General features: G+C 37.7%; 2 long non-coding RNA genes across 2 annotated transcripts in view; both read left to right on the top strand.

Moving 5' to 3' along the window:
• LOC308187597 overlaps positions 1-25,760 on the top strand; it is a 374,286-nt gene that overhangs the window by 106,726 nt on the left and 241,800 nt on the right. The gene's annotated exons all lie outside the window — the stretch shown is intronic.
• On the top strand, positions 18,087-25,033 carry LOC308186872. Its single transcript, XR_013944353.1, has 4 exons — positions 18,087-18,949; positions 20,387-20,509; positions 21,598-21,669; positions 23,675-25,033. It is a non-coding gene; the product is annotated as an uncharacterized lncRNA (long non-coding RNA).

Raw genomic sequence — 25,760 nt, 5'->3', positions numbered from 1 at the left:
CATCTCCTTTGTCCCTAAGGACAGTATTCCAGGGGCTATCATCTACTAGGTCTTTAAATAGCTTGAATTTCACTCTTCGGAAGTTCAGGGTCCTGACTTTGCTCTTTGCAAGGCTCATTGTCCTCAAGATCACAAACTCAACCAGGGCGTGGTCACTGCAGCCCAGACAACCTCCAGTCTTAACCTCTTTAATGAGTTCATCTGCACTGATGAGTACCAGGTCCAGTAATGCTTCTCCTCTAGTTGGTTTGTGTAGTACCTGGACCAGGAAGTTATCCTGAGCGTACTCTAGGCATCTTCTGGATTGCTTACAGCCTGCTGTGTAGTTTTCCCAGCAAATATCCAGGCTCTTGAAGTCTCCCATCAGGATGAGAGCATGTGAGCATGACACTTCTTGTAGTTGAAACAAGAAGGCCTCATCCACAGGCTCCCCTTGTTTGGGTGGCCTGTAGTAGACCCCAGCCACAAGCTACCCTTTATTGATGTGGTCTTTAACTCTCCCCCACAAGCTCTCAACCTGTCCATAGCTGTTTCTCAGAGGCAACTTTTTACAATCAATCCCTTCCCTAATGTAGAGGGCAACAGCCCCTCCCTTCCTTCCCTGTATGTAACTTCTGAAGAGTTTGTAGACCTCTATTCCAATGTTACAGTTATGTGATCCATCCCACAACATTTCCATATTCATTGTGGAATAACTGAAAAATCTTATACTACACCACTGTGTCACAATGTATTAAAAGAGAAGTTGAACTTTTACGTGCTTCACTGTTCCATGGTGTTCAGCAAACATCTGGAAGAGTTTTAGCAGGATTTCAAAGTGAGGTTTGTGTGCCTAAGGACAGCTAAAGCAGCAAGCATGGAGATGATACATAGCCAAATCAATATTTTTAGCAATTTGGGAAAAAAAAAAAATATATATATATATATATGTGCACATATATATATATAAACCCAGCATTAAAAAATTAGCTATAATGAAAGCATAATTTGTCAAATGGTCACTCATCAGTATCTTATAAGACCATATCTGAACAAACTCATATCTGAATCGTTTCATTTGTTTTGAAATCTCTTTTAGGCAAGCTAAGACAAGAGATGAATTCGAAAATCATCTTCCAGTGTAGGAAACTCTTGGACAGTGCAGCAGAAATATTGGTCTCTGTCTTCTCCAGGTTAGTTCCTTGCTCAGCCTTCAAGACATCCTAGCCATGTTTGCAGAAATTATTTTCAGTGTATACCCCTTAAAATATCAGCTGATGAACTACCAGCAGAAAAAATGCATGCAAAATATACATTCAAAACAAGCTTTTTGTATTCCTTGTGTTTTCAATGGTTGTAAGTTTATGCCATGGTGTGTAGTCCAGTTCTGGTTGAGGTAGATAATGTTCCAGTTGAATCTCCTGGAAACGCCAAATGTGTTTTTTAAATGGGTAGATACCAGGATAAGGGTAAATATCTCTTAACAGATTATCTCAAGATTTTGCTGCAGCCATAAAAAACTATGTGTCATGAAATGCTGCAGTGCTTTTTAGACATTTCTTTAAAAAAAAAAAAAAAAGCGATCAGGTGATCATATCACAAATAGGTGCATGTCAGATGATATTTTTAGGAATTTTGTTTTTCTTCTAAGAAAGACTATAAAAACATCATTATTTATTTCAGCATGATATATTTTTAAGGAGAAGACTGATGCCTTTTTTAGTTTTGTTCATGTAGGAAAATAATTGTCACTTTTAACCCCTGAACTCACTTCTTGCTTGTAGTTCATAACCTTCTCCTGTGGACCTGTCTGAATTGTGGTTTGTATAGAAATGTGGATCTAGATCCTTTAGTCTATGCTTCATCTCACTGAGAGTCAGGTGTGGAGTCAGAACTTATGCTGTGAAGTTGATTTTTTCGAGAAGCCTGAGAGACATTTCCCAAACTGTGCTTCAAAGAATTAAAAGTGGGCTGAGCAAGACCAGAAAAATAAAATTGTACTAAAAGAGAAACAGTGGCTTATATGACACTACTAGTTTGAATATAAAGATAGTTTTCCAGGCAGGAAAACTTAGTTTTACATGCAGACAGCTTTTGAGAGCATTTCTACTCCATGTATCCCAAGATGTTACCCTTCAGTTCAAGCTCAGTTATACTTTGTGATTTATTTAACCAAAAGGTGTTACTGTTTACTGTCATATTGCAAGTTGTGTTTGTTTGTTTGTTTTAAAAAAAAAAAACAAACACAAACATTACACCAGACCACTATATGACCAGGTATACCATGGGTAAATGAATCACAATCCTATTCTTAACCAGTGAATAATATTAATCTGTTCTGATACTATTATTATTATTATTATTTCCTGTCATTTTTCCTACTGTAAAAAGGGCAATATATATACATATACATATATATATACATATATTTTGGCATAGTGATGGTTTTGAACTGGAGATATTAGAATGAAATTAGTTCTATCTCTCTGAACCATGTGTCTGTGTATATCTGTATGTTTGTACTTGTTCATACATGTCTGTGTTTTTTGCACCAGGCTTGCAAAAATACAGAAATGCTCATACTCCTTCCTATTTTAAATGAAAAGAGAATTATTGTCAGAGACCAAATAATCTGTCTCATTTTTGTCACACAGCAGGCAGACAACAGTTTCTTTCTATATGACCTTTGTACGATCACACCTGCAAGAATAAGTACAGTTCTGGGAATCTCTATATCACATATATTAACAAATCAGAGGAAGTTCAGAAAAGTGCAACAAAAATGATTAAGTGTTTGAAAGGAATGAAAGGTAAAGAAATAATCACAACGTGGCCAAGCACTGACTAATATGGTAACAGAGTATAGCATCTGAAGGAAATAAATCTTAACGAGTTTTTTTTTTTTTTTTTTTTTAATGGTGTCAGCTCAGGAAGCTGGAAAAAAGACCAGAAGATTCTTAAAGGGGAAACTGAGATTCAATCAACAAATAAGGTACTGCAGGTAGATTTCTTGTAAGTTAAAAAATTCCCAGATGGAGCAATGAAAACCATAGTGCTTAAATTACTACAGAATAATTTCATAAGTTACTTACAAATTTTTAGTGATATAAAGCAGGACTCCCTTTGTTAATTCTGGAGTCATTTATGGAACATGATATACATGTTTAAACATCCACATTTAAATTATATATAAAGAATTTTCCTGAACACTTCGTAGGAATTCTTAAGTCCACAGGCATTGTCAGCTTTGTTATTTCTCGGTGGTCCTGGTTCTGCTGAAATCAAAAGAAACAATTCTACAACTGTCCATTGAACTTAATGGAAATCTGGAGCCCTCAAAACATGCAACCGTATTTTTTTTTTTTAGGATAGAAAGGACCCCTGTAAGTCATGTTACCCAAACCCCTAACTATAGCAGGGTTAAATTTGAAGTCAGGTTGCTTTGTTAGATTTGCCTTGACTAGCCAAATTGAGGATATTTCCAGGGAGGAATGTTTCACAGACTCAGTCGTTCCAGTCCTCGACCACCTTCACCACATGTTCACATGTACACACACACACACACATATATATGTATATATAATTAGTTTTCTTCACAGCAGAATGTGTCTGTCTGTTGTATTTCAGTCTTTCACTGAGAATAGAGGAGTATCTGCCTGTCTTCTCAGCAGTAAGTATGGGGGCTCTGCTGTCTCATGTTCAGTTTGCTGCTCATTGGGATTCTTTCTTTGCACAGCAGGTTCCCAGCTTGTCTTACTGCATATGTTGAGTGTGTTCCAGGTGTAAGGCTTTACATTTGTTTTTCATAGCATCATAGAACTGTAAAATGGTTTGGGTTGGAAGGGACCTTAAATATCAACTAGTTCCATACCCCGTGCCATAGGCAGGGACACCTTCCACTAGATCAAGTTGCTCAAAGCCCCATCCAACCGGGCCTTGAACATTTCCAGGGATGGGGCATCCACAGCTTCTCTGGTCAACAAGTTGCGGTGCTTCGCCACCCTCTGAGTGAAGAATTTCTTCATAATATCTAATCTGAATGTACCCTCTTTTATTTTAAAACCATTAACCCTTGTCCTATTACTATTGTTCCTGAGAAAGAATCCCTTTCCAATTTTCTTTAGGCCCCCTTCAGGTACTGGAAGGCCACTATAAGGTCTTCCCAGAGCCTTCTCTTCTGTAGTCTGAACAACTCTAAGTCTCTCTCTTACTGAATTTGACTGGGTTTCTCCAGATCAACAAAATGCCACACCTGTACACTCTAGTATATATTCTACTTCTCCCAGGTTAGTGAACCTGGCTGGCAGCTAAGCGTCACATAGATGTTTGCTCGCCACCACCACCCTCGTCCCCCTCCCCTCCTCCACCCCGGGTTGAGGAAGAGAATTAAAAAAAAAGGAAGCTTGTAGTTTTAGATAAAGACAGTTTATTAGGACTGAAAAGAAAGGAAAATAATAACAATAATGATAATAGTACTACTAATAATAATGTGTACAAAACCAGTGATGCACAGTGCAATTGCTCACCACTCACTGACCGATGCCCAGCCTATCTCCAAACAGTGGTCCCCCCACCCTGGCCAGCCCCCCCATATTAATTGCTCAGCATGACACCATATGGTACAGAATATCTCTTTGGTCAGTTTGTGTCAGCTGTCCTGGTTCTGTTCCCTCCCAGCCCCTGCTGCAACCCCAGCCTTTCCACTGGCAGGACAGTGTGAGAAGCTGAAAAGTGCTTGGCCTAGCATAAGCACTACTCTGCAACAATTAAGATATCAGTGTGTTATCAACTATTCTCATCCTAAATCCCAAACACAGCACCCTACCAGCTACTAGGAGGAAAACTAACTCTATCCTAGCCAAAACCAGAACAAGGCATAGTCCATCCCATCATCCATATTCTGCATCAGCTGTAGCACCAATATCTGCAGAATACCAATAATATTTGAGCACCAGTGGGATTTTGAATTGGTGTTTGTTCCTCTTTTTACTTGGCTGTCTGGCAATATAACTAGATTTCTTTACACCTTATAGTCTGCCTATCTATAACTCTCCAATTTAGCTACATGGACACTGTGAGATATGGTCTCAAAATCATTGCTAAAATAAAGATAAATGACATCTACCACACCTCTCTTGTCTGATGAGTCAATCATTTCATCATAGAAGTTCATTAGCATGGTTACAGACGAACAATAGTTGCACTAAAGATACTGACAGTTCCAATTTATTTTTTGTCCTTCATGCTCCTGGAAATGACTACTATCAGGCATTGTTCATCTAAGACACTGAGATGGGACAGACTGGCCAGTCATCAGGGATCACTTCTAGTCTCTATGACTTTTTCAAATGATTGAGAGCAGGCTAAGAATGGCGTCATCCTGTTTGATGCAGCCAGTCTGATCCCATGAACCTGGCTGGATATGTAAAGCTTGCTTTAGTGGTCACTAAAACATCCTTAATATAATTGGTGTTGTGGTACATTTGGTAATGCTTCTTTACCATAGGCTGCTACTAGGGATAAAGACTTGGGTAGTCTGACAGCAAACCTTGTCGGGTAGAGAAGGTGCTGAGTACCTCAGGCTTTTTCACATCCTACGTAGCTTAATGTCTATTTCACTCAGCAGCAGACCAACATTTTAATTTGCCTTCTGTTTGTTTCTCTACTTAACTGTAGAATTACTTCTTGTTCCCCATCACATCATCTATCACTGTGGTGGTTTCACACTGATAGCTAATCTCCACCACTGCTCTCTCCTCTTCAAAAGAACAGAGGGAGGAATATGATGGCAAAAGGTCCATGAAAACAGTTGAAAACAGGAGCAGTTTAGTTATAGGAAAAGGAATAAAAAATAATAATAATTAAAATAATAATAATAATAATAATAAAAAGCAAATGCCATTTGGAAGCAAAAGGAGAAAACAAATATTCTGTACTTATTCTCTACCATTCTGTGATACTTCCATTAGCAAGTTGTGTTTCAGCCATGGTTTGGGCCTCAGTATGCATAGTGGTTGCTCAAGAAGAAAGATGCTTTCAAAATGAGCTCTTCCCCCCTTCCCTTTCTCTTTCCCCTTCCTCTGCTGTTATTGCTGGGCATGACATTATATGGTATGGAATATCCCTTTGGTTAGTTTAGTTCAGCTGTCCTGGTGAAGTCCCTCCTCACCTCTTGCCCACCCCCCCTACCTACCAGCCTTTGAGGGGGTGGTTGTAGAGACAGCCTTGATGCTGTGCCAGCTCTGCTCAGCAATAGGCAAAATGCTGGTGGGATATCAACACTCTACAAGTGCAGAGCACAACTTTATATGGGCTACTGTGGGAAAAGTTAGCTCCATCTCAGCTAGACCCAATACAGTGATTTTCAACTGCAGATGAACTTTGGCTTCCCTAATTTAAGAGAAATATGTACATACATACTGGAAGGAGTCCAATGTAGGGCCACAAAGATGATGTGGGGACTGGAGCACTCCTCCTTTGAGGAAAGTCTGAGAGTGAAAAAACTGTTCAGTCTGGAGAAGAAGAGGCTCAGGGGGAACTCATCAATGTATATAAATACCTGAAGGGAGGGTACAAAGAAGGGCTTTTTTCAGTAGTGCCCAGTAACAGGACAAGAGGTAATGGGTACGAACAAGAGGTTCCATCTAAATATCAGGAAGGAACTTCTTTACTGACACATTGTGCCCAGAGGTTGTATGCCAGGAATTCTTGCCCTTGGAGCATCTTCAACGCCATCCAGACGTGACCCTAGGCAACCTTGCTGTTTGAGCAAGGGGGTTGGACCAGATGACCTCCAGAGGTCCCTTCCAACCTTAACCATTCTGTGATTCTGTAATCTGGGTCTAGAGACCTAGGTACTGTTTTTATATTCACCCTGATAGGAATGTCCCAAGCTCTACTCTCTGTGTTCTTTTTGTGCTTTAGCTCATCTAGGATTTCTCCATGGTCTCAGCTAGCCTCCTGGCACACTTTGATTTTCTTCATATTGGGATGGACCTTCTTGTGTTTTGAAGAGATTTTCCTCGATGAAAATTTGATCCTATCAGTCCTTTTCCTGTTCAGGTCAGCCTGCCATGGGATCTGCCTATCAGCTGAAAAAGCTGAATTTCATTCTTATATTCCCTCCTGAATCCCAAGTTCACTATTCTGCCATACAGAAACTGTACAGATGAATAGAAATCATCTCACTGACAATAAAAGAGGATAGAACACACGCATCCTTAATCATTGGAACTAGTCTACCAGTCCTTTTTTCATTAAAAAAAAAATCAAACAAACAAACCAAAAAAGACCGCCTTTGTATCAATCAAGCTGAATTATCCTATCAGGAAATAAAATGTATAGTTATGATATTCTAGTAAGATGTAGTGACCTTGATTTTTTTTTTTTTTTGGGGGGGGGAGGGATATTGTTTCACAAAGTAAATCTTAGGTAATAGATGGCACTTTTAGTCATTGATATTCATTCAAATACCAATCATAATCTGTACTGTAAGTAAAAAAAATACAAGTGTCATGAAAGTATCCACATTCATTGGATAGTATTAAATATTGTAGTATTATTATAAAATATTAACTATGGTATTACAACATTTTGAATAATGTATTCACATTTAGATATCTACATAATAAAATCTCAGAAAATACAGGCTAAGAAGGTATTGAGAGGTCATCTAGTCCTTTTCTCTGTCTTAAGGCAGAATAAGGTCTCTATAATTTTGCACAGGCATTTTGCCACTTTTCTTAAAGACTTCTATGACAGAGACTCCCCCAGCAAACTATGTAATTCACTACCTTACCTTTACATGCTTCTCCAGTGTCTACTCTGAATTTCCTGTGTTGCTTCTTCATTATTTCTTGTCTGATACTTTGTGAGTACAGAGGACAGTTTATTTCCTGGTATATGGATATTCAATCTGTTTTACATCCATCCCAGTGTCATTTAACTGTAAGTGCCCCATTTGCTTAAGAAAATATATAAAAGAGCAAGAGAAACGTTACAAAAATTAAAATATATTACACAAAACTACTTTTGTATTCATCATTTCATAGAGATTGGATTGTTTAAATTGGTTTGACTCCACTTGTATTTCACAAAACTACATTCTGTGTGAGGTGTATTTCATTCTTATCTGCTGCATGCTTGCAAATAGGTTGTTGGATTATTTGTTGTAGATTTTTTCAGAGAATTGAAAATAGGGTGACATGTCTAGTTCTCTGCTATAGTTCTCCTGTTATTCATAATTCATCACAATGAATATTGCAACCACTTTGGTTATACTGAGTTAACAAAAGTTATCTAGTTAATTTATGAATAACTGTATATATACCATCATTTTGAATTTTTCTGCTGTATGTCAAACTACCGATTTATTAACCAAGGTATTTGTCATAGTACTAAATCATCCATCAGAAGTGAGAGGATTTATTTTTCCAGTGAAAATTTTAGAAAGAAATAAGAAAGTGTTACTTTGGTGATAAATTATTGTCATCAACAAATTCTGATTGTGCTCCTGAGTGATATAGAAAATGAAATATAAGTAAAAAATATCCTCAGTTGTTTTAACTAAAACCAAAATTAAAACTAAACCAAAACCCCAAATCCAAATAGTATAATATTACAAGAATTTTTAAATTCAATTTTGTTAGCAGATTTTGGCACTAGTCAAACCAATAGAAAACCACCGTGGTACATCATAACTATACACAGCACTATTATTTTGTGAACCCAGACCTCTTATATATTGTATGCCATGTTAATCCTGAAAAACTGCTTAATCATAAAAAAATAATAATAATTAGCCTGTGCTTGGTTGAAATGTTCTTTTCAATTCTTAGGATTGACAAATCATGTGCCACCACCAGTCAAAACCGTTGGCATAATCCTATTTAATTTTAGGCACTTATCTGAGGAGTCCAGGTTAGGATTACAGGTTTTCTATGACCCGGTTCAGAGAGGCCCTTCTCTTCCCTTTGACTACAGGGTAAATGCTATTTTCTGATGTAGTAAAAGGCTAAAATTAAAATGGATGAATATAGTCCTTTAAGACATGCTTAAGCATAATTTTTAAAGTGTAATTTTTGAAGAGAATGGCTAGATTTTATGTAAGGTATACATATTAAGTATGAGAAACAAAAGTGGAAATCTGCAATTCTGAAAGAAACCTTTGGCAAAAACTAGAAACTAATTTGACAGTAACTACAATAGTGCAACAGTGTTCATCTGTAGGCAGTATCACAAAGCTAAGGGAAAGTAAGGGAAAAATTGGGGGGGGGGGGTAGAGTTGGGGAGAGATAATAGATATCAAAAAAAATAAGAAACAATTCCATGAAGAAATAACTTCCTTAGCTGGTGAAGCGGTTTTAACTGGCTGGGCAGCTGAACTCCACCACAACCGCTCTCTTGCTTGCCCTCCTCAAAGAAAAAGGGGGAGAAAATATGATGGAAAGGGCTCAGCACCTGAGATGAGGACAGGGAGATCACTCAACAGTTGTCATCACGGGCAAAACAGATTCAGCATAGGGAGATTAATATAATTCATTGCCTACCCGTATCAGACTAGAACAGTAGGAAAGTAAAAGCAAACTAAGAACACCTTCCCCCCATCCACCCACTCCTGCCTTCTCCCCCTGAGCAGCACAGGGGAACAGGGAATGGAGGCTGCAGTCAGTCCCTAATGCTTTGTCTCTGCCGCCCCTTCATGGTCACTCTCTGCCCCTACTCCACGAGGGATCCCTCCCATGGGATGCCGTCCTTCCCGAACTGAGCCTGGGGGGGCTTCCCACAGGCAGCAGCTCTTCAAGAACTTCTCCCACATGGCTCCGTACCACGGTGTCCATCCATCCCCCAGGAGCAAACTGCTCCAGCACGGGTCCCCCACGGGTGGCAGCTCCCCCCAGGCCCCCTGCTCCTGCGTGGGCTCCTCTCCACGGGCTGCAGCTCCAGCCCAGGGCCTGCTCCTGCGGGGGCTCTCCATGGGCTGCAGCCTCCTCCAGGCCACATCCACCTACTCCATCGGGGGCTCCTCCACGGGCTGCAGCGTGGAGATCTGATCCATGTGGGACCCATGGGCTGCAGGGGGACAGCCTGCTCCACCAGGGGCCTCTCCACAGGTAGCAGGGGAACTTCTGCTGCGTGCCTGGAGCACCTCCTGCCCTCCTTCTGCACTGACCTTGGGGGCTGCAGGGCTGGTCCTTACTCCTCTCTCTCCCAGCTGCTGTTGCGCAGTACTTTTTCCCTTTCTTAAATCAGCTCTCCGAGAGGCCCAGCCAGCACTGGTCACTGGCTCAGCTCTGGCCAGCATCAGGTCCCTTTCATGGCGGGTTGGAGCTGCCTCTTACCTAACATCGGGCAACTTCTGGACTCTTCACGCTGAGGCCACCCTTGCTGCCCCCCACTACCAAATCCTTGACAAATAAACCCAATACAGCTGGTAAAAATTAAACACTTTTTCGTGTTTTAATGTACATTACCCACTGGAAAAACAAAAACAAATGAATAAACAAAAACCTGCCAACCAACTAACAACAATAAAATATATATACATATATATGTAGCTAGCATGTTAGAAATTCCTTCACTTTGGTTTCTGAGATACATAATAGTTCATGGCCTAACTTGGGATCTGTTTTTTGCAGCTGACATAACCTTTCAACACTGTTAAAATAATTTGAGAAGGTTATCCTCATCTCTAAAGAGTTAGGTTTTTTTTGTTGTTGTTGTTTGTTTGTTTACTTGTTTGTTTTCATTTTTTCTGAATGTTTTTGCATTCAGAAGAGTGTTGCCAGCAGGTCAAGGGAGGTGATCCTACCCCTCTACTCACAGAATCACAGAATCACAGAATCACAGAATCATCTAGGTTGGAAGAGACCTCCAAGATCATCTAGTACAACCTCTGACGTAACAATAACAAGTTCTCCACTAAACCATATCACTAAGCTCAACATCTAAACGTCTTTTAAAGACTTCCAGGGAGGGTGACTCAACCACTTCCCTGGGCAGTCCATTCCAATGCCTAACAACCCTTTCAGTAAAGAAGTTCTTCCTATTATCCAACCTAAACCTCCTCTGGCTCAAGTTTAGCCCATTCCCCCTCGTCCTGTCACCAGGCACGTGGGAGAATAGACCAATCCCCACCTCACTACAGCCTCCTTTAAGGTACCTGTAGAGTGCGATAAGGTTGCCCCTAAGCCTCCTCTTCTCCAGACTGAAGAATCCCAGCTCCCTCAGCAGCTCCTTGTAAGACTTGTTCTCGAGACCCCTCACAAGCTTTGTTACCCTTCTCTGGGCCACACCTGGAGTATTGTGTCCAGTTCTGGGCTCCCCAGTACAAGCGGTACATAGAACTACTGGAGCGAGTTGAGTGGAGGGCTACAAAGATGATTAGAGAACAGGAGCACCTGTTGTACAAGGACAAGCTGAGAGAACTGGGCCTGTTTAGCCTGGAAAAGAGAAGACTGAGGGGAGACTTCACAGAATCACAGAATTGAAGGGGTTGGAAGGGACCTCGAAAGGTCATCAGGTCCAACCCTCCTGCCAAAGCAGGTTCTTAGACCAGGCTGCCCAGGTAGGCGTCCAGACAGGCTTTGAATATCTCCAGAGAAGGAGACTCCACAACCTCCCTGGGCAGCCTGTTCCAGTGCTCCGTCACCCTTACTGTGAAGAAGTTCTTTCTCATGTTGGTGTGGAACTTCCTGTGCTCCATCTTGTGGCCATTACCCCTTGTCCTGTCCCCACAAACCACTGAAAAGAGGTTGGCTAAATCCCTCTGTCTCCCACACCTAAGGTATTTATACACATTGATGAGATCCCCTCTCAGTCTTCTTTTCTCCAGGCTGAACAGACCCAGGTCTCTCAGCCTTTCCTCATAGGAAAGATGCTCCAGGCCCCGTATCATCTTTGTGGCCCTCCGCTGGACTCTTTCCAGGAGATCCCTGTCTTTTTTGTACCGGGGAGCCCAGAAGTAGACACAGTACTCCAGGTGAGGCCTGACCAGGGCAGGGTAGAGGGGGAGGATCACCTGCCTTGACCTGCTGGCCACGCTCCTTTTAATGCACACCAGGATCCCATTGGCCCTCTTGGCTACGAGGGCACACTGCTGGCTCATGGTCAACCTGTTGTCCACCAGGACCCCCAGGTCCCTCTCCTCAGAGCTCCTCTCCAGCAGGTCATAAAGGTCGTAAAGGTACACTTCATCAGTGTGTATAAATCTTTTATGGGAGGGTGTCAAGAAGATGGAGCCAGTCTGTTTTCAGTTGTGCTTAGTGAGAGGACGAGAGGCAACGGGCATAAACTGAAACACAGGAGGTTCTGGCTGAATATGAGGAGGGCACTTCTTTATTATGAGGGTGACAGAGCACTGGAAGAGGTTGCCCAGAGAGGTTGTGGAGTCTCCTTCTCTGGAGATATTCAAAACCTGCCTGGATGCCATCCTGCGCAATGTGCTCAGGGTGATTCTTCTCGGCAGGGGTGTTGGACTGTATGATTTTCAGAGGTCCCTTCCAACCTCTGCCATTCTGCGATTCTGTGACTGTTACTTGTACTGACAGGCTCATTTTAGTTTTCCAATGAGAATCTTAGTGATAGACTAAGAAATGGAACTTTGTTGACATATACAAGTTCTCATTATATTATGCATGAAGAAAGGGTTTGGATTAGTTCTTATATCATCTAATTTTGCATTTTGTGTTTTCATGTTCATCAGCTGTCTGCTTCTATTTATAAAACTGGCCTGTATATGACCCTGTTCAAATTTTTTAAAAGAGTTTTTATTCATGAACAGGAAAATAAACCGATTAATGGAATGAATGTTCTAGACGTGCTTATTTCAGACAATCATCCCATAAAACGGTCAGAGGATATTGGTGTGAACAATATCATAGTTATGTCCTTCATTTTTTTTTTTACCTTTTCTTTTCTTTAATATACAAGAATCTACAGTTTCTCTGGAGGTCAGTCTGGCATTTTTTGGAAACACTACATTTATTTAAACTCTAACAACCATTGAAGAAATGAAATAGTACTGAACAACAGCAGCACTCTGTAGTGTTTACAAATACTTTTACAGGAGGTCATTGAACCTATGAACCCATTGTACATGCCAATTTTTTGTGCTCTTCATTAAATAGAAAAAGTATGGGTAACAATGAACTGCAAACCTTATTTGGAAAACACATAACTTAGGGGCATCAAAAAAACAACTAAGGTCATCTCTAGAGCAGATTTCATAGTTGCCAATGAGTGTTTTGCTGCTTTTAAATGGACTTTGAAAGGATTTTAATTCTATTTTTTATTTTGGCCAACAACCGCATTCAGCTTCAAAAAGCTGAAGGCCTGCTAAAAAATGCCTGCCAAAACCACTAGGTATAGACAAAGTGATGTTTCTGTAGCTGTGAAGCAGACTTCTTTCAAACATTTGATTACTAATTTTTGGTCACTTCTCTTTACTCTTACTTTGATTCTTCCATGATAGTAGGTTTGTATGACTATTTTGAACTCTGAGTTTGCAAATCATATGCTACAGAAGAGACACAATATGGGAAAAAGGTGTAAGTCAAGTGGAAAATACAGGTCTTTGTGAATGCAATTGGAGTTTATTACGCATACACACTGCCAATTCAAAATGATTTACACATTGTCCTAGCCTAGGAAAAGGTAATTCCCTATTCTGAGTAATGAAATCCAACATTAACTAAATATATTGGATATCACAGTCACTAAGATATGCATGCGAACTTTCAGAAATTGTGCCGCATGTAGTCACAGGCCTGTTTCACTTCTCTGAAAACAGGTATAACAAGTAAGGGTAATCTAATTCTATATAGAAAATAGTTCTCTAGGTTCTTTTTCACTGCTAATGAAAACTAGATAAATATCTCGATAGTAGTCTATCACAGTGTTGGCTCGATGTTATTGTTAATTCATTTGGAATTTCACAGCAGTGTGTTTTAAACTGATTTTAAAAAAGGGGAGAAGAACTCTTTGCCATATAATATGAAAAGATATGATAATCTATAGCAAAACCTTGTCCAAGGGTATGAAAAGTGTTTCCTAATACAATTTAGAAAATATGAATGGGCACCATTTTTATACTGACCTTATTTCCTATGCTGGTCTTTAGCACACATAGTCTTGACTGATTTTTGAGATGCGGCTCCCTGCCATCCAACAGCTGCTACTTTTTATGTCTTTTTTTTTTTTTTTTTAATATTTAAGGTGTGCTTTATCGATAGGAAAGGCTTTGCTCTGTATAATTAGCAGCTAATTTCCTCTCACAAAAATTATTAAAAAAAAAAAGTTCTTTGTGCTCAGTTCTTTTCTGAAAGAAACTCAATAAGAAATCAAAGACACCTGTGTAAGCTATCAGAGCATATACTTGAGGCAGTTTGGTATTTTACATATCCTATAATAATAATTAAAGAAAAAAATCAATAGTAAAACCCAAATATTCTATTTAGATATCAAAGTTGGATGTTTTTAGGGTAACGTTACACATAATATGTCTCATCATATATAGGTTGTAAACAAAACAAAACAAAACAAAAACCAAAGACCAAAACAAAAACATAATGATGATGATGATGATGATGATGATTAATAATAATAATAATAATAATAATAATAATAATAATAATAATAATAAACTCAAAGCCTGAAAGTTCTGTTCTGACAGCTGAAGCTTGAGAAAATGCATAACATAAACCGCTGCACTTGACTTTTCATATTAATACTGGGACATTTTATGATGAACTCCTATTTAAGTATTTCAGCCAAGTCTGAAGAAATTATTGACCAGCTTTAACTGATGACATGCCCAGAAAGTCATCAACAAATATTGGTGTCTAATTCTTAAGTACATGCAGATGCCAGAGATAATGGATTATAGTGCAGTGGCCTTGATAGGTAAGATTTTTAATGTTTATTTAGAATTTAGATGCTTTCTGAGAGATAAATAATCTAATTTCTCTCTCTCTTTTTTTTTCCTTTTTTTTTTTCTTTTTTTTTTTTAAAGTTTAAATGCTTAGACAGCATTAATAAGGTATTGTTGGTATTGTTTTGAATTTATCTAGGGAATTTTGGGACATAGAGGTTGCACCAAGACTGGTAAATGTTTGTTTTTTTTTTTTTTTTTCTTGGAGCTCTGTATGTGGATATCTTATAACATTCATATAGCTCTGCTCATGGAACCCTGAAGTAGCATAACTGCACAATTATTTCCCCTCTCAGCACTCACAGAAACAATGTGATTTGTGATAATGCTAAGCCAAAAAAGTAAAACAACAGCATGTGAACATCTTCTTCTAAATAGTATTTTTCTATGATATTGATGTGAATTTATCCACCTATAGTTTCCTCTCAAAATCACATGGTCTCTAATCAAATTTTAAGCCAGCTTCAACAACTTTTTCCCCCTGCTGCTTACTATGGTTTGTCAGGAAGTTTAGAGAACTGTCATTACAGGAAAATAGAGTTCTATATTTTAGTATTGTATGTTGGAAATAACAATGCTAATGCTCAGCCCAGCACGTTTTCAACAAAGTTCCAGTGGTTCAGAGTTCTCATCTTTACTCTTGTAAGGATCATGGATAAATTATAAAAAAGGTATTTTTGAGTCTCCTGACAAGCAGATTAGTAGAAAACAAAAGTAGTAAAATCAGTATCTTTACCAAGGACCTCCTTAGGAATACATCATAAAAATAATTCAGTCTAACTGACTTAACAGGGAATTTGCACCAAATCTTCATCCTCAGTAAAATCTTTGACAGTCCCTTTAGACTCATGGTCATTCTTCAGGAAGAATATAGTATGTTACATAGGTCAATCACACAGTCACTGTGCCTTGTGTGTGTCAGTGATGACCTGACTGACAGTTGGTGACATTGTTCATCCATTGGGATGGAAGAATGCTCACACAGGGGATGCTGATAACCTTTCCTATGATTGTCTCTATAAATAAGAACTACATATAATGGGATTATATTGAGTAGACTAATGACAGAGCTGATGATGTGTTGTAATCTCCTTTAAGAGCTCGTTCAGAGGGATACTCTGCTGCTCATTTAAAATTATTCACTAATCTAGAATTAACAGGAGTCTTTTCTTCTGCTGCTCATTTTATTTTATTTCATTTTATTTTATTATTTTATTTTATTTTATTTTATTTTATTTTATTTTATTTTATTTTATTTTATTTTATTTTATTTTATTTTATTTTATTATTTTTATTTCATTTTTTATTCCATTTATTTTATTTATTTATTTTTTCCTTTTTTCTTTCCTTTTTTTTTTTTCGTTGCAGCATATGCACAAGCCTGTATGATGGAGCTGATGACTGATGATGATGACAGTAATGATAATGGCTGCTTGATTTTATTCTTATGCTCTTATTCACTAGTCCTATATACTGAAGGAATACAGTATGCACTATGACTTGAAATTTCTGAGATGATTCCTTTTTTCCACCTGAAAATACATTTCATCTGCATTTCAGATCTCATGTCCATTCTTTAGAGAATTTCAAATCAGAAAGGAAATTTCATGGCTATTTTTATTTTTAATCAAATATTTAAAATAATTGACATTTGAGAAATGAGAAAAGGCTCTTCTATATGTTGCACATTCCTTTATTAATCTACACACCATTCCTGATGAATCAAAGGAATTCTAAAAAAAGAGTAGTTATGTTTTGCATATTACAATGGAATCTACAAGATGTTTTTTCATAACAGGACAAGATAAAATAAAGCAGTTTCCCAGAAAATAAATAAAAAGTTACGTATTAAGTATTTCTTTAATCACTGTAGCTGTATGCTGCACAATGATGAGAATTCTGAATTGTGGACTCTTAGGGTTAGGAACAGTTCTTATCTCTCATAAGCTTTGTTGTTGAACATGAGAGGCTGGGAAGGTATTGATTTTTAAAACATCCAACAGATTCAACAGTCAACAAGTCATCGGTCACTGTTTACTGTCACAAAGATTCTCTGCTTAGGCATATAATAGCATGGGATTCATTTTCTTTTCTATGGTTAACCATAGGTAATAAAGGTTAGGAAGTACAAGAGATCTCAGTATGTATTGAATAATCGTGTAACAGTTAGAACTTAATAAGTTGAGTTGACCTTGAAATGAAGAACAGCAGAAGAGACATAGGATCAGTCTTTTTTTGACACAAAAAGGGAAATGAACTTCAGGTCATTCTTGCTTCCTTGTACTACTTTCCCACTGGCCATTATCCTGGAGGTGTTGTGCTTGAGAGATTTCATCAACAATACTTTATCATTACTACAGGGCAATTCAGAGAACCACATTAACATTGGCCTCAGAGGAATTTTTCCACATGTCATCCCAGCCAGAGGCTAAAGAGCTATAAGAGAAGTTATGGAGGGAAGCTAATTAGAAAAAGGAAAGGAGGATGGAACAGAGTATAAATATAAAAAATAAAAATAAAAATCTATTATTCTAAAAGTTTTAATGGTATATGTCCTTGTGTGTATTTCTAGCTCCTTTCCTCTGGTGCCCTGTGACATTCTCACATTTTGAGTTACATTACATATTCAATCAGACAGCAAGCTTGGAGGAATATTATGCCATTTTTTTTTTTCCAGAAATGAAATTCTATAGCATAACTTTTTCATGAAGGTCATCACTACAAGCTAAAAATTGGAGACATATAGTATTTAAGATGCACAGGTGTCATAAAACATAGCATTCAGAACATTTTTGTCTTGAATCTTTCACATTTAGATATAAAGTAGAGAAGTTTCAGGATGTTATCTGAAAGTTTGTATCTTCATGGAAGGTCTTTCACACATCCTCTTTCATGACAATTAGACTCTGATAAAACAAACAACAACGACAAACATTGTTTTGTTTGTTAGTTTGTTTCTTGAGTGTTTGTTTTGCTTTCTATTTTTTGTTTGTTTGTTTTCACTATAGATTTCAGCAGCTTTCCAGTATAGTCTGATAAATTTCTTTACCACAATCTTTCAACATAGCTCATGTTGATATGCATTCATACTTTGGATGCAATTATCTTAGACATCTGCAGTTTGGGAAACTACAGCTGAACTTGTCATCCAAGTCTTCCTTTGTATTCAGGGACAAAACCAGGCACTCTGAGAACACAATTCATTTGACTTGTTCTACAATTTTGTATTAAGATGATAGCAAGTATTTCTCTCCTATTGTCATGATTTTGGCTGGGACAGAGTTAATTGCCTTCATAGAGGTTGACACAATGCTGTGTTGTGGATTTTTTATGAAAATAGTGTTGATAACACACCAATGTTTTTAGTCATTGCAGACACCAGGACTCTTCTGCTTTTTTGTGCTGGCCTTACAGGTTGTGGGTGTGCAAGAATCTGGGAGGAACACAGCCAGGACAAGTGACCCAGACTGAGCAAATGGATATTCCATACCATATGATGTTATGCTCAGCAATAAAAGCTGGGGTAAAGAACAAAGAAGGAGGGGGATGCTTGGAGTGATAATATTTGTCTTCTCCCTCCCCCACCCCACAAAAAAACAAAACAAAACAACAAAAAAACAAACCACATTACACATGATGAGCCTACTTTCCTGGAAGTAGCTGAACATCTGCCTGCCGATGGGAAGTAGCAAATGAATTCCTTGTTTTGGTTTGCTTGTGCACACAGCTTCTGCTTTACTTGGTAAATTGTCCTTTTACTTGGTAAATTGTCCTTATCTCAACCCATGAGTTTTCCCACCTTTTCCTTTCTGATTCTCTCCCCCATCCCATCTGGGGGGGAGTGAGAGAACAGCTGTGTGGTAATTAACTGCCTGCTAGGGTAAAACTACAGTGCCCGTAATTAGTGAATCTAGGTAGGTCAAGCTGCTTACAGGAAGACAGTGATGACAGCAGTGCTAAAGATGTCTATATTTGATCACGTGTAACCAATCTTTAAAGACTGGATAATTTCAACATCTTGTTTTCTCAGAGAAGAGCTGGGTGAGCCGAATCTATGTGAACTTTTTTTTTTTTTTTTTTTTGGTATTTAGACCTCCATAAATTCACATTCTCCAGCTTTCCTCTTGCTTTTGAAACATTTCCTTTCACATGTACACTACTCAAATTGGCAGTAATTTCTTAAACTGTACAGTTTGGAACCTGTCACTTATGAAATGGGCTCAATACAGCTGATATAGCTTAAATGCCCTGATCATCTTATGACACTGAGCAAAATGGAAGCCTTGTGGATCATTGCTGCCTTTAAGATTTGCTCCCCTGATAGTTTTTCAAAAAACGTAGCTGGTTTCAGGGTTTACTTTTTTATGAATAGTGTTTCTTTGTTAGCTAGAATTTGAATAGCTACTACTGAGTTTTCTGCTGATGACTGTAACCAACATTTCTAGCAGGAACACGAGTCTTATTCTACCTAGTGAGAGTGTGGTTTGTACATTTTTAATTTTTTAAATCTCTTGTGGAGATCTGTACTATAAAAATGAATAAAATAATATTTTCAAAATTCCTAAAACACTCTTATTCATGTGCTGTCTGCTGTGATAAAAAAGGTGGTAGGTGCTTAATAAAATGACTGACAGGCAATATAATGCAAGTCGCTAGTAGAAGCGCTGGTTCTGTAGCACATGCTTCAGTTCAGCCTAAGCCCTGTAGCTGTGAAGAATGATAATTAAAGAAGAACAAATACTAGGTATTTAAAATTCCAGTTCACTGAGAATGAACAGACATACTGCTGTACATTTTTTTTATTAATTCTTTTCTTTTCTCAGTAGTACTTTTAAAGTTTCTGCATATTATATATTCTGTTACCCATAAGCTGGAGTACCTTGTGCAAAGACATTATGCATTTTCTAAAGTTTAAATTGTGTTAACATATGACTTTATTTCTCAGTTTCCTGTAAAATAACATTTAAATGAGATACTTGTTATCTGTACTTCTAATATCATAAATAAATCCTTTTGCTTCTGTAACTGTATAAATATGTAAAATTGTGAAACGACAGAAAATTGTTTAGGACGTGAAGATACGTCTTTTGTAGATTTTTTTTTTTCAAATAAAAGTAAAAATATAAAATTTACAGCATAATTATTTCCCTTCAAACTTAAGATAGACTCTGAGAGATTGTTAAATAATTAGATCAGTGGTCTGGGAAGTGGCATGATTCTTAAGTTAAAGCAAAAATCTGTGTGGGTACGTGTATGGATGTGTATGTGCGCTGTATGTAGAGGTTGAAAACCTAGAACTTTTCCCTGTGCACTTGATGACCATTTTGATATAGACAATCAAGCACTGAAAGTCCTAGCATAGGAATTTTTGTTGTCATTGTGTTTTTTTTTTTTTTCTTTTTTATCTACCTTATCTTTTTAAAAAGCAGTTTTGCTTTATCTTATAAAGGTGGTTCTCACACAAAATTGTTTGGCAAGCTTCACAGGTTATCCAAACTTTACTCCTTCAAATGAGTCCTGATCACATTATTTTGGTAGAAAATTACGTCTGAACAAAAGGAATTGACCTCAGACAAAGACCAGATGACTCTTGTCTCTCAGGTAAAGCTGGAGGTGTTCAAAGGACCTTCTGTATTTACAAAGTACTGGCATCAAAGTACAGTGCTAAGAGAACAGTAAGACTGGTAATTTTACAGGTATTTGTGCTGTGCCACTGTTTTCCCATGGTTGGCTTGAACTAATCAGAAAGTCTAAGTGCAAGAAGAAATCTACATCTTTCCAAGCCAAAATGACAGATGACACCAAGTTGGGTGGGAGTGTTGATCTGCTTGAGGGTAGAAAGGCTCTGCAAACTGATCTGGATAGATGAGATTGATGGATTGCATCCAATCACGTAACGTTCAACAAGGCTAAATGCCAGGTGCTGCACTTGGGTCATAACAGCCTTGTGCAGTGGTATAGCTTTGGGGAAGAGTGGCTGGAAAGTTGCCCAGTAAAGTTGTCCTTTACTAAAGGACCTGGGAGTGTTGGTTGACAGCAGGCTGAACAAGAGCCGGTGGTGTGTCCGATGGTCAAGAATGCCAATGCTACCCTAGCTTGTATCAGAAATAGTGTGTCCAGGAGGACTAGGGGAGTGATTGCCTCTTTGTATTCAGTGCTGGTGAAACCACACCTTGAGTACTGTGGTCGGTTTTGGGCCTCTCACTACAAGCAGATAGTGCAGGATATTGAGTTACCTGAGTACAGAGAACAGCAACAAAGCTCTTGGGTGAAGGGACAAGAAAACAAAACACATGGGGAATGGCTGTGGGAACTAAGGCTATTTAGTCTGTATGAAAAGAGTTTGAGGGGAGACCTCATTGTTTTCCATAACTACCTGAAAGGAAGTTGCAGCAAGGAGGATGTTGGTCTCTTTTCTCGGGTGACAAGTGATAGGATGTGAGGAAATAGTCTCAGGTTGCTCCAGGGGAGGTTTAGATTGGATATTAAGAAGAATTTCTCCATGGGGAGGGTGGCCAAGCATTAGAACATGCTGCCAAGGAAGTGTTGGAATCTCCGTCTCTGGAAGCATTTAACAGATTTATGGACATGGCACTGAGGGACATGGTTTAGTTATGGGACACGGTAGGTTGGACTTGATCTTGATCTTGAAGGTCTTTTTAAACTTAAATGAGTCTATGATTTTACAGATGTTACTGCATGCCTTTGGACAATTTTGTTCAACTTTATTTTCGTATCCACCACCAAAAAGGTATAGTAAGGTAAACTTCTTCCAAGTAATCTAATAAAAAGTATACTGAGATTACACTAGGTAGGGGAATTTTAAAACTACTTTGTACCCTGTTGTTGATGGATCAGTATATAATTTTCAAAAGCAGACAATTTAATAGAACATCTTTAGTCTACATGTGTATATTAAGAATATATATATTGTGTATTTATTTAGAATTTTTATATTATATTGTGTATTTATTTAGAAAATAGAGCTTTATTCTTCTCTTAAGAAAAAAAAAAAGACATGATCAAATCTTACTCTATTTAAACATCCACTTTTACGAAATAAGCCACTCTATTTAATGTCCATAACCTTTTTCAGAATGTGTATGATGAATCTCTGACAGTGCAGCAAACACTCAGATGCATTTGTAAAGCACAGAGCAAGTGATATCATCATGTGGCTCATACCAATCAAATATTATTTAAAGCATAATAAATCAGAATAAAATTACATGTCAGGTATTCAAAGGTTACGAGCAATAGAATTGCAGTACAAAGTCATTGGCAGAAGGAGAAAATCACTACTGCAATCATGCTGCAATTATCCAGTTCTAGACTTCTTTATATGAAAAGTGGAATTGTAACACTTTAATGAAACACTGATAATAATTGTAAGCTAGTATTTTTGTCTTCTTCAGATTTGACTTTGCTAGGATGTTGTTGAGAGGCCAAAAGAACAAAATTACCAAGTGACTAAAAGCCACCTTATGTTACTGTATCAGAAAACATCTGTCAGAATGTCTAAATCTATATCATTTAGTCAGAGTGAAATCATCAGCTTGCAGAGTATAGTAAAAATGTCTCCATTATTTTATTTCTTCATTTTCAGGGTTATTAATAGTACTTAAGCATAGGCAACTGACATGGGAATTTCCAATAAGAATACATCAATAATGCTTTTGCTCTGAACCACGCTCTGGAAGAGTTTCTCCCTCTCTTCCCCCATTTTTCTCCCTCTCTCCTTTTCCTTCCCTCTCCTTCTTTCTCTTTGTATTTTTATATTTTTCTCTCCTTCATTCTCTTTCTCTCCTCCTTCCTCCTGAGTAATACTGGGCAGCAAGGAGACTTTCAAGGACATTGTGAATATTCCACTTTTCATGAAGCTGTAGAAAATATATGTTTAGATTAATAGCATTAACTAAAGTAGACTGAGGTACCGCACAAGGCGCATATGTATTCTTCATGCAAATAGAAAAGCTTAGTACTTCTGATTACCATTTCATAATCAGGGAAAAATGGGCTCCCTCCTCAGCATAAAGTACCTTCTTGATGAATTATGTCTGTTTGGTTATGTGGAGAGTTGGACCAAAACCAAGTAAAATGCTGAGGGTTAATTTTTATCCTAAATCCCTGAAGCTTAAGATGGTGCAAAATTCATTACTTTAAAATATTGTAATTTGTACCTTTCTCTCAAGTGTGTAAACTAATATCCAAGAAGAAGAATCTGTAAATGAGTTCATGAGAAGTCAAGAGACCTATTATGTAAGAAACCACAAAACGATTTTTGAAGGCATAAAAGCCCTTAAATGTACTGTAAATTTGTTATAAATACTGTCTGGTTGATCTTGCAGTCTTTTGGCAGGCAAAATTCTCCTTGATGCCAATGGGAGTTTTGCCATTATCAGAATTTCAAAGATGAGCTTGTCTATAAACACCCTAGTAGTCTAAAACATTACATTTTATTATCTCCATGAGGACTATATTCCTAATAAAGTTAATAATAGTGAATAAATTTGTTCCTGCCTTGCAGCTCTGAGAAAACTAATACAGATATAAGATCATATCTAAGCTTTACTTAAGTTTATAAGTAAGCAACTGGGTACAGTCTTTGTGCCTTGCTGATTCATTGTCTGCCACATGCCTTTCTAGCTGACTGTGAGTATATGGGTGCGTTTGGTTCTGTGATAAACATGTATGAATTGGAAATGTGTAACTTATGAACTTACCTTAGAAAATTTGACTTGTTAATAGAGTGACTGTTTTTCTTAGCTTTGTTTTAGGGTAACTCAGCTTCTGTGAAGTCTCTAACAAGCTCTATTTGATGAATAGAAGACTTTCACAAGGATTTTCGCTTCATGTTAAAACTTGCCATGTTCCAAACAACATCTTAAAACCCATGAGGCATAGGAAAACAATTGTGTTGTAAATGTATCTTAATATGCCATTCCCTGTCCCCTGCTGCTAAGTGAAAATGATGTTTCCATGCTTACTATGAATTTCTGTGCTTATAAAGGACTGTGTCTCTTATTTAGCTGTTAACTGCAATTATTTTCTATATTCGTTAAGTTAAAAATAAAGCTATAGTAGAAACTAAACAGTAAGGACTAAACCTAAACAAGAACATTAAATTTACAAGAGCCCACAGACTCCATTGTTCTGGCTGGAAATTTATTACTTGGTCAGCTTAGATTTTTTTTAAAAAGGATTTTATTATTCAGTGTTAGGACAGATTTGCTTGTTAAGCATGGTGAATTAACAGACATCAAACTGGGTAAATAGCTTGTCAATGTACTGTATAATGGCAAACATTTGAAGTACTTACAGTAACCAATCCTATTGCACAGCAATCTCCATGTGCCTCATTTCCTAGTCACTTCAAATACTGTCACACAGAATACTTCTCCACAAAACCTCATTTCCCAGTTCTGTGTAGCTAGTGTGAAATGAGCCACTTACCCTCAAAAATAACCACTGAAGGTTGTCAGAAGGCAGTTTGATCAGCTACCAATTCTCTATCTGCTGTAATAAAGTGGCAATGCTGTCATTCCAAACCAGCCTCTACCGAATACAGATTCTCCTCCTAGGCCAGCTCCAAACAAATATTCCACTGTGGCTCTGAGAGACTTCTGATATAGTATTTTATTCCCTTTGGTTTGCATGTGGGGAGAAAAACTAACAAAAAAACCACTAAAGCTATAACTCATTTTTGTGGAATATTGAAAACATCTATCACAATATATATCTGAATGTATTATCATCCTTCTGAAATGCTGTTGTGTTTTTTGTTGATGTTGTTAGTTTATTTGTTTTTGTGATGGTTATAAGTTATTGATTGTAGTATAATTATTCTATGTGATATCAATTTCTACATGTGTTTACAAATGAAAACTCTATGCTATTTTTTCCCCCATTCAATTATTGGAATAAGGTCTGCATGATTTAAAAGTGGTTACATTTTATCCTTTCTGTGTTGCAGATGAAAATGTATGCATTACCTGTACATATTAAATTACATCACACATACAAATATGTAAGCACACACACAAGGTGTTCCTACATTGTCTGTGCAAAACTTAATTTTCTCTGTGACATTGAATGCATATTAAAAGTTAATCAGAAGTGAAAGGATAATACAAGTTCTTTGAATCTCCAGAGTCCCTTTTATTGGTTGTTTCTTCTGGACCACGTCCTTGGTTCTTCAAAACAGGAGATACTGAAAAGAAAACATTGGCCAAAACCTTTTCACATAAATGTCATAGTTGAATTGAAAATAAGGTTGTTGGTTTCTTGGAAGAAAGAACTTTTCAAAGAGAGTTGTTTCCTAAAGAGAAAAATGGGGGCAATCTGTCATCAGTCATAGAGTGATCCAACAAAGTCATTTACTACTTTGAAAAGCGAACAGCGTTGTGAGTAAAGAGCCCTTCAGAGCCACCAGAGGTCTGTTCTGCTGCCTATATTTCTTAGATTTTTCCGTTATGATGCAATATCTGTAGATAACTGTAATATAATCAAAACAAGGTATTCAGTATATTTCAGAAATCATAGCTTGTTTGTAAAGTCCAGGAAAAGTGAGTTTGCTCAGCAATACACTGTTGAGTTAGTGTTTTTAGTGACTCTGAGATCTGTTGTTCCTTTCTGTTACCCCTATCTAAAAAGGTTTCCCAAGTGGATATTAAGCTATGAAGTCTTCTGATTCTATGATGTAGCGTAAAGGTTTTGGAACTATTTACTCTGCAGTCCTGAGCTCTGGTTCCAGAACACTGCAATAAATCCCATTATTTCTAAGCTATATTTATGTATTTATCTTTATTCTAGCAAAGAGTACTTGCTGCAGCATTTGTAAATATTTCTGGAG

Source organism: Anser brachyrhynchus (genome assembly GCF_964034855.1).
Source record: "Anser brachyrhynchus genome assembly, chromosome: 1".
Taxonomy (NCBI): Eukaryota; Metazoa; Chordata; class Aves; order Anseriformes; family Anatidae; genus Anser; species Anser brachyrhynchus.
This window is presented reverse-complemented; position numbering and strand designations above follow the sequence as displayed.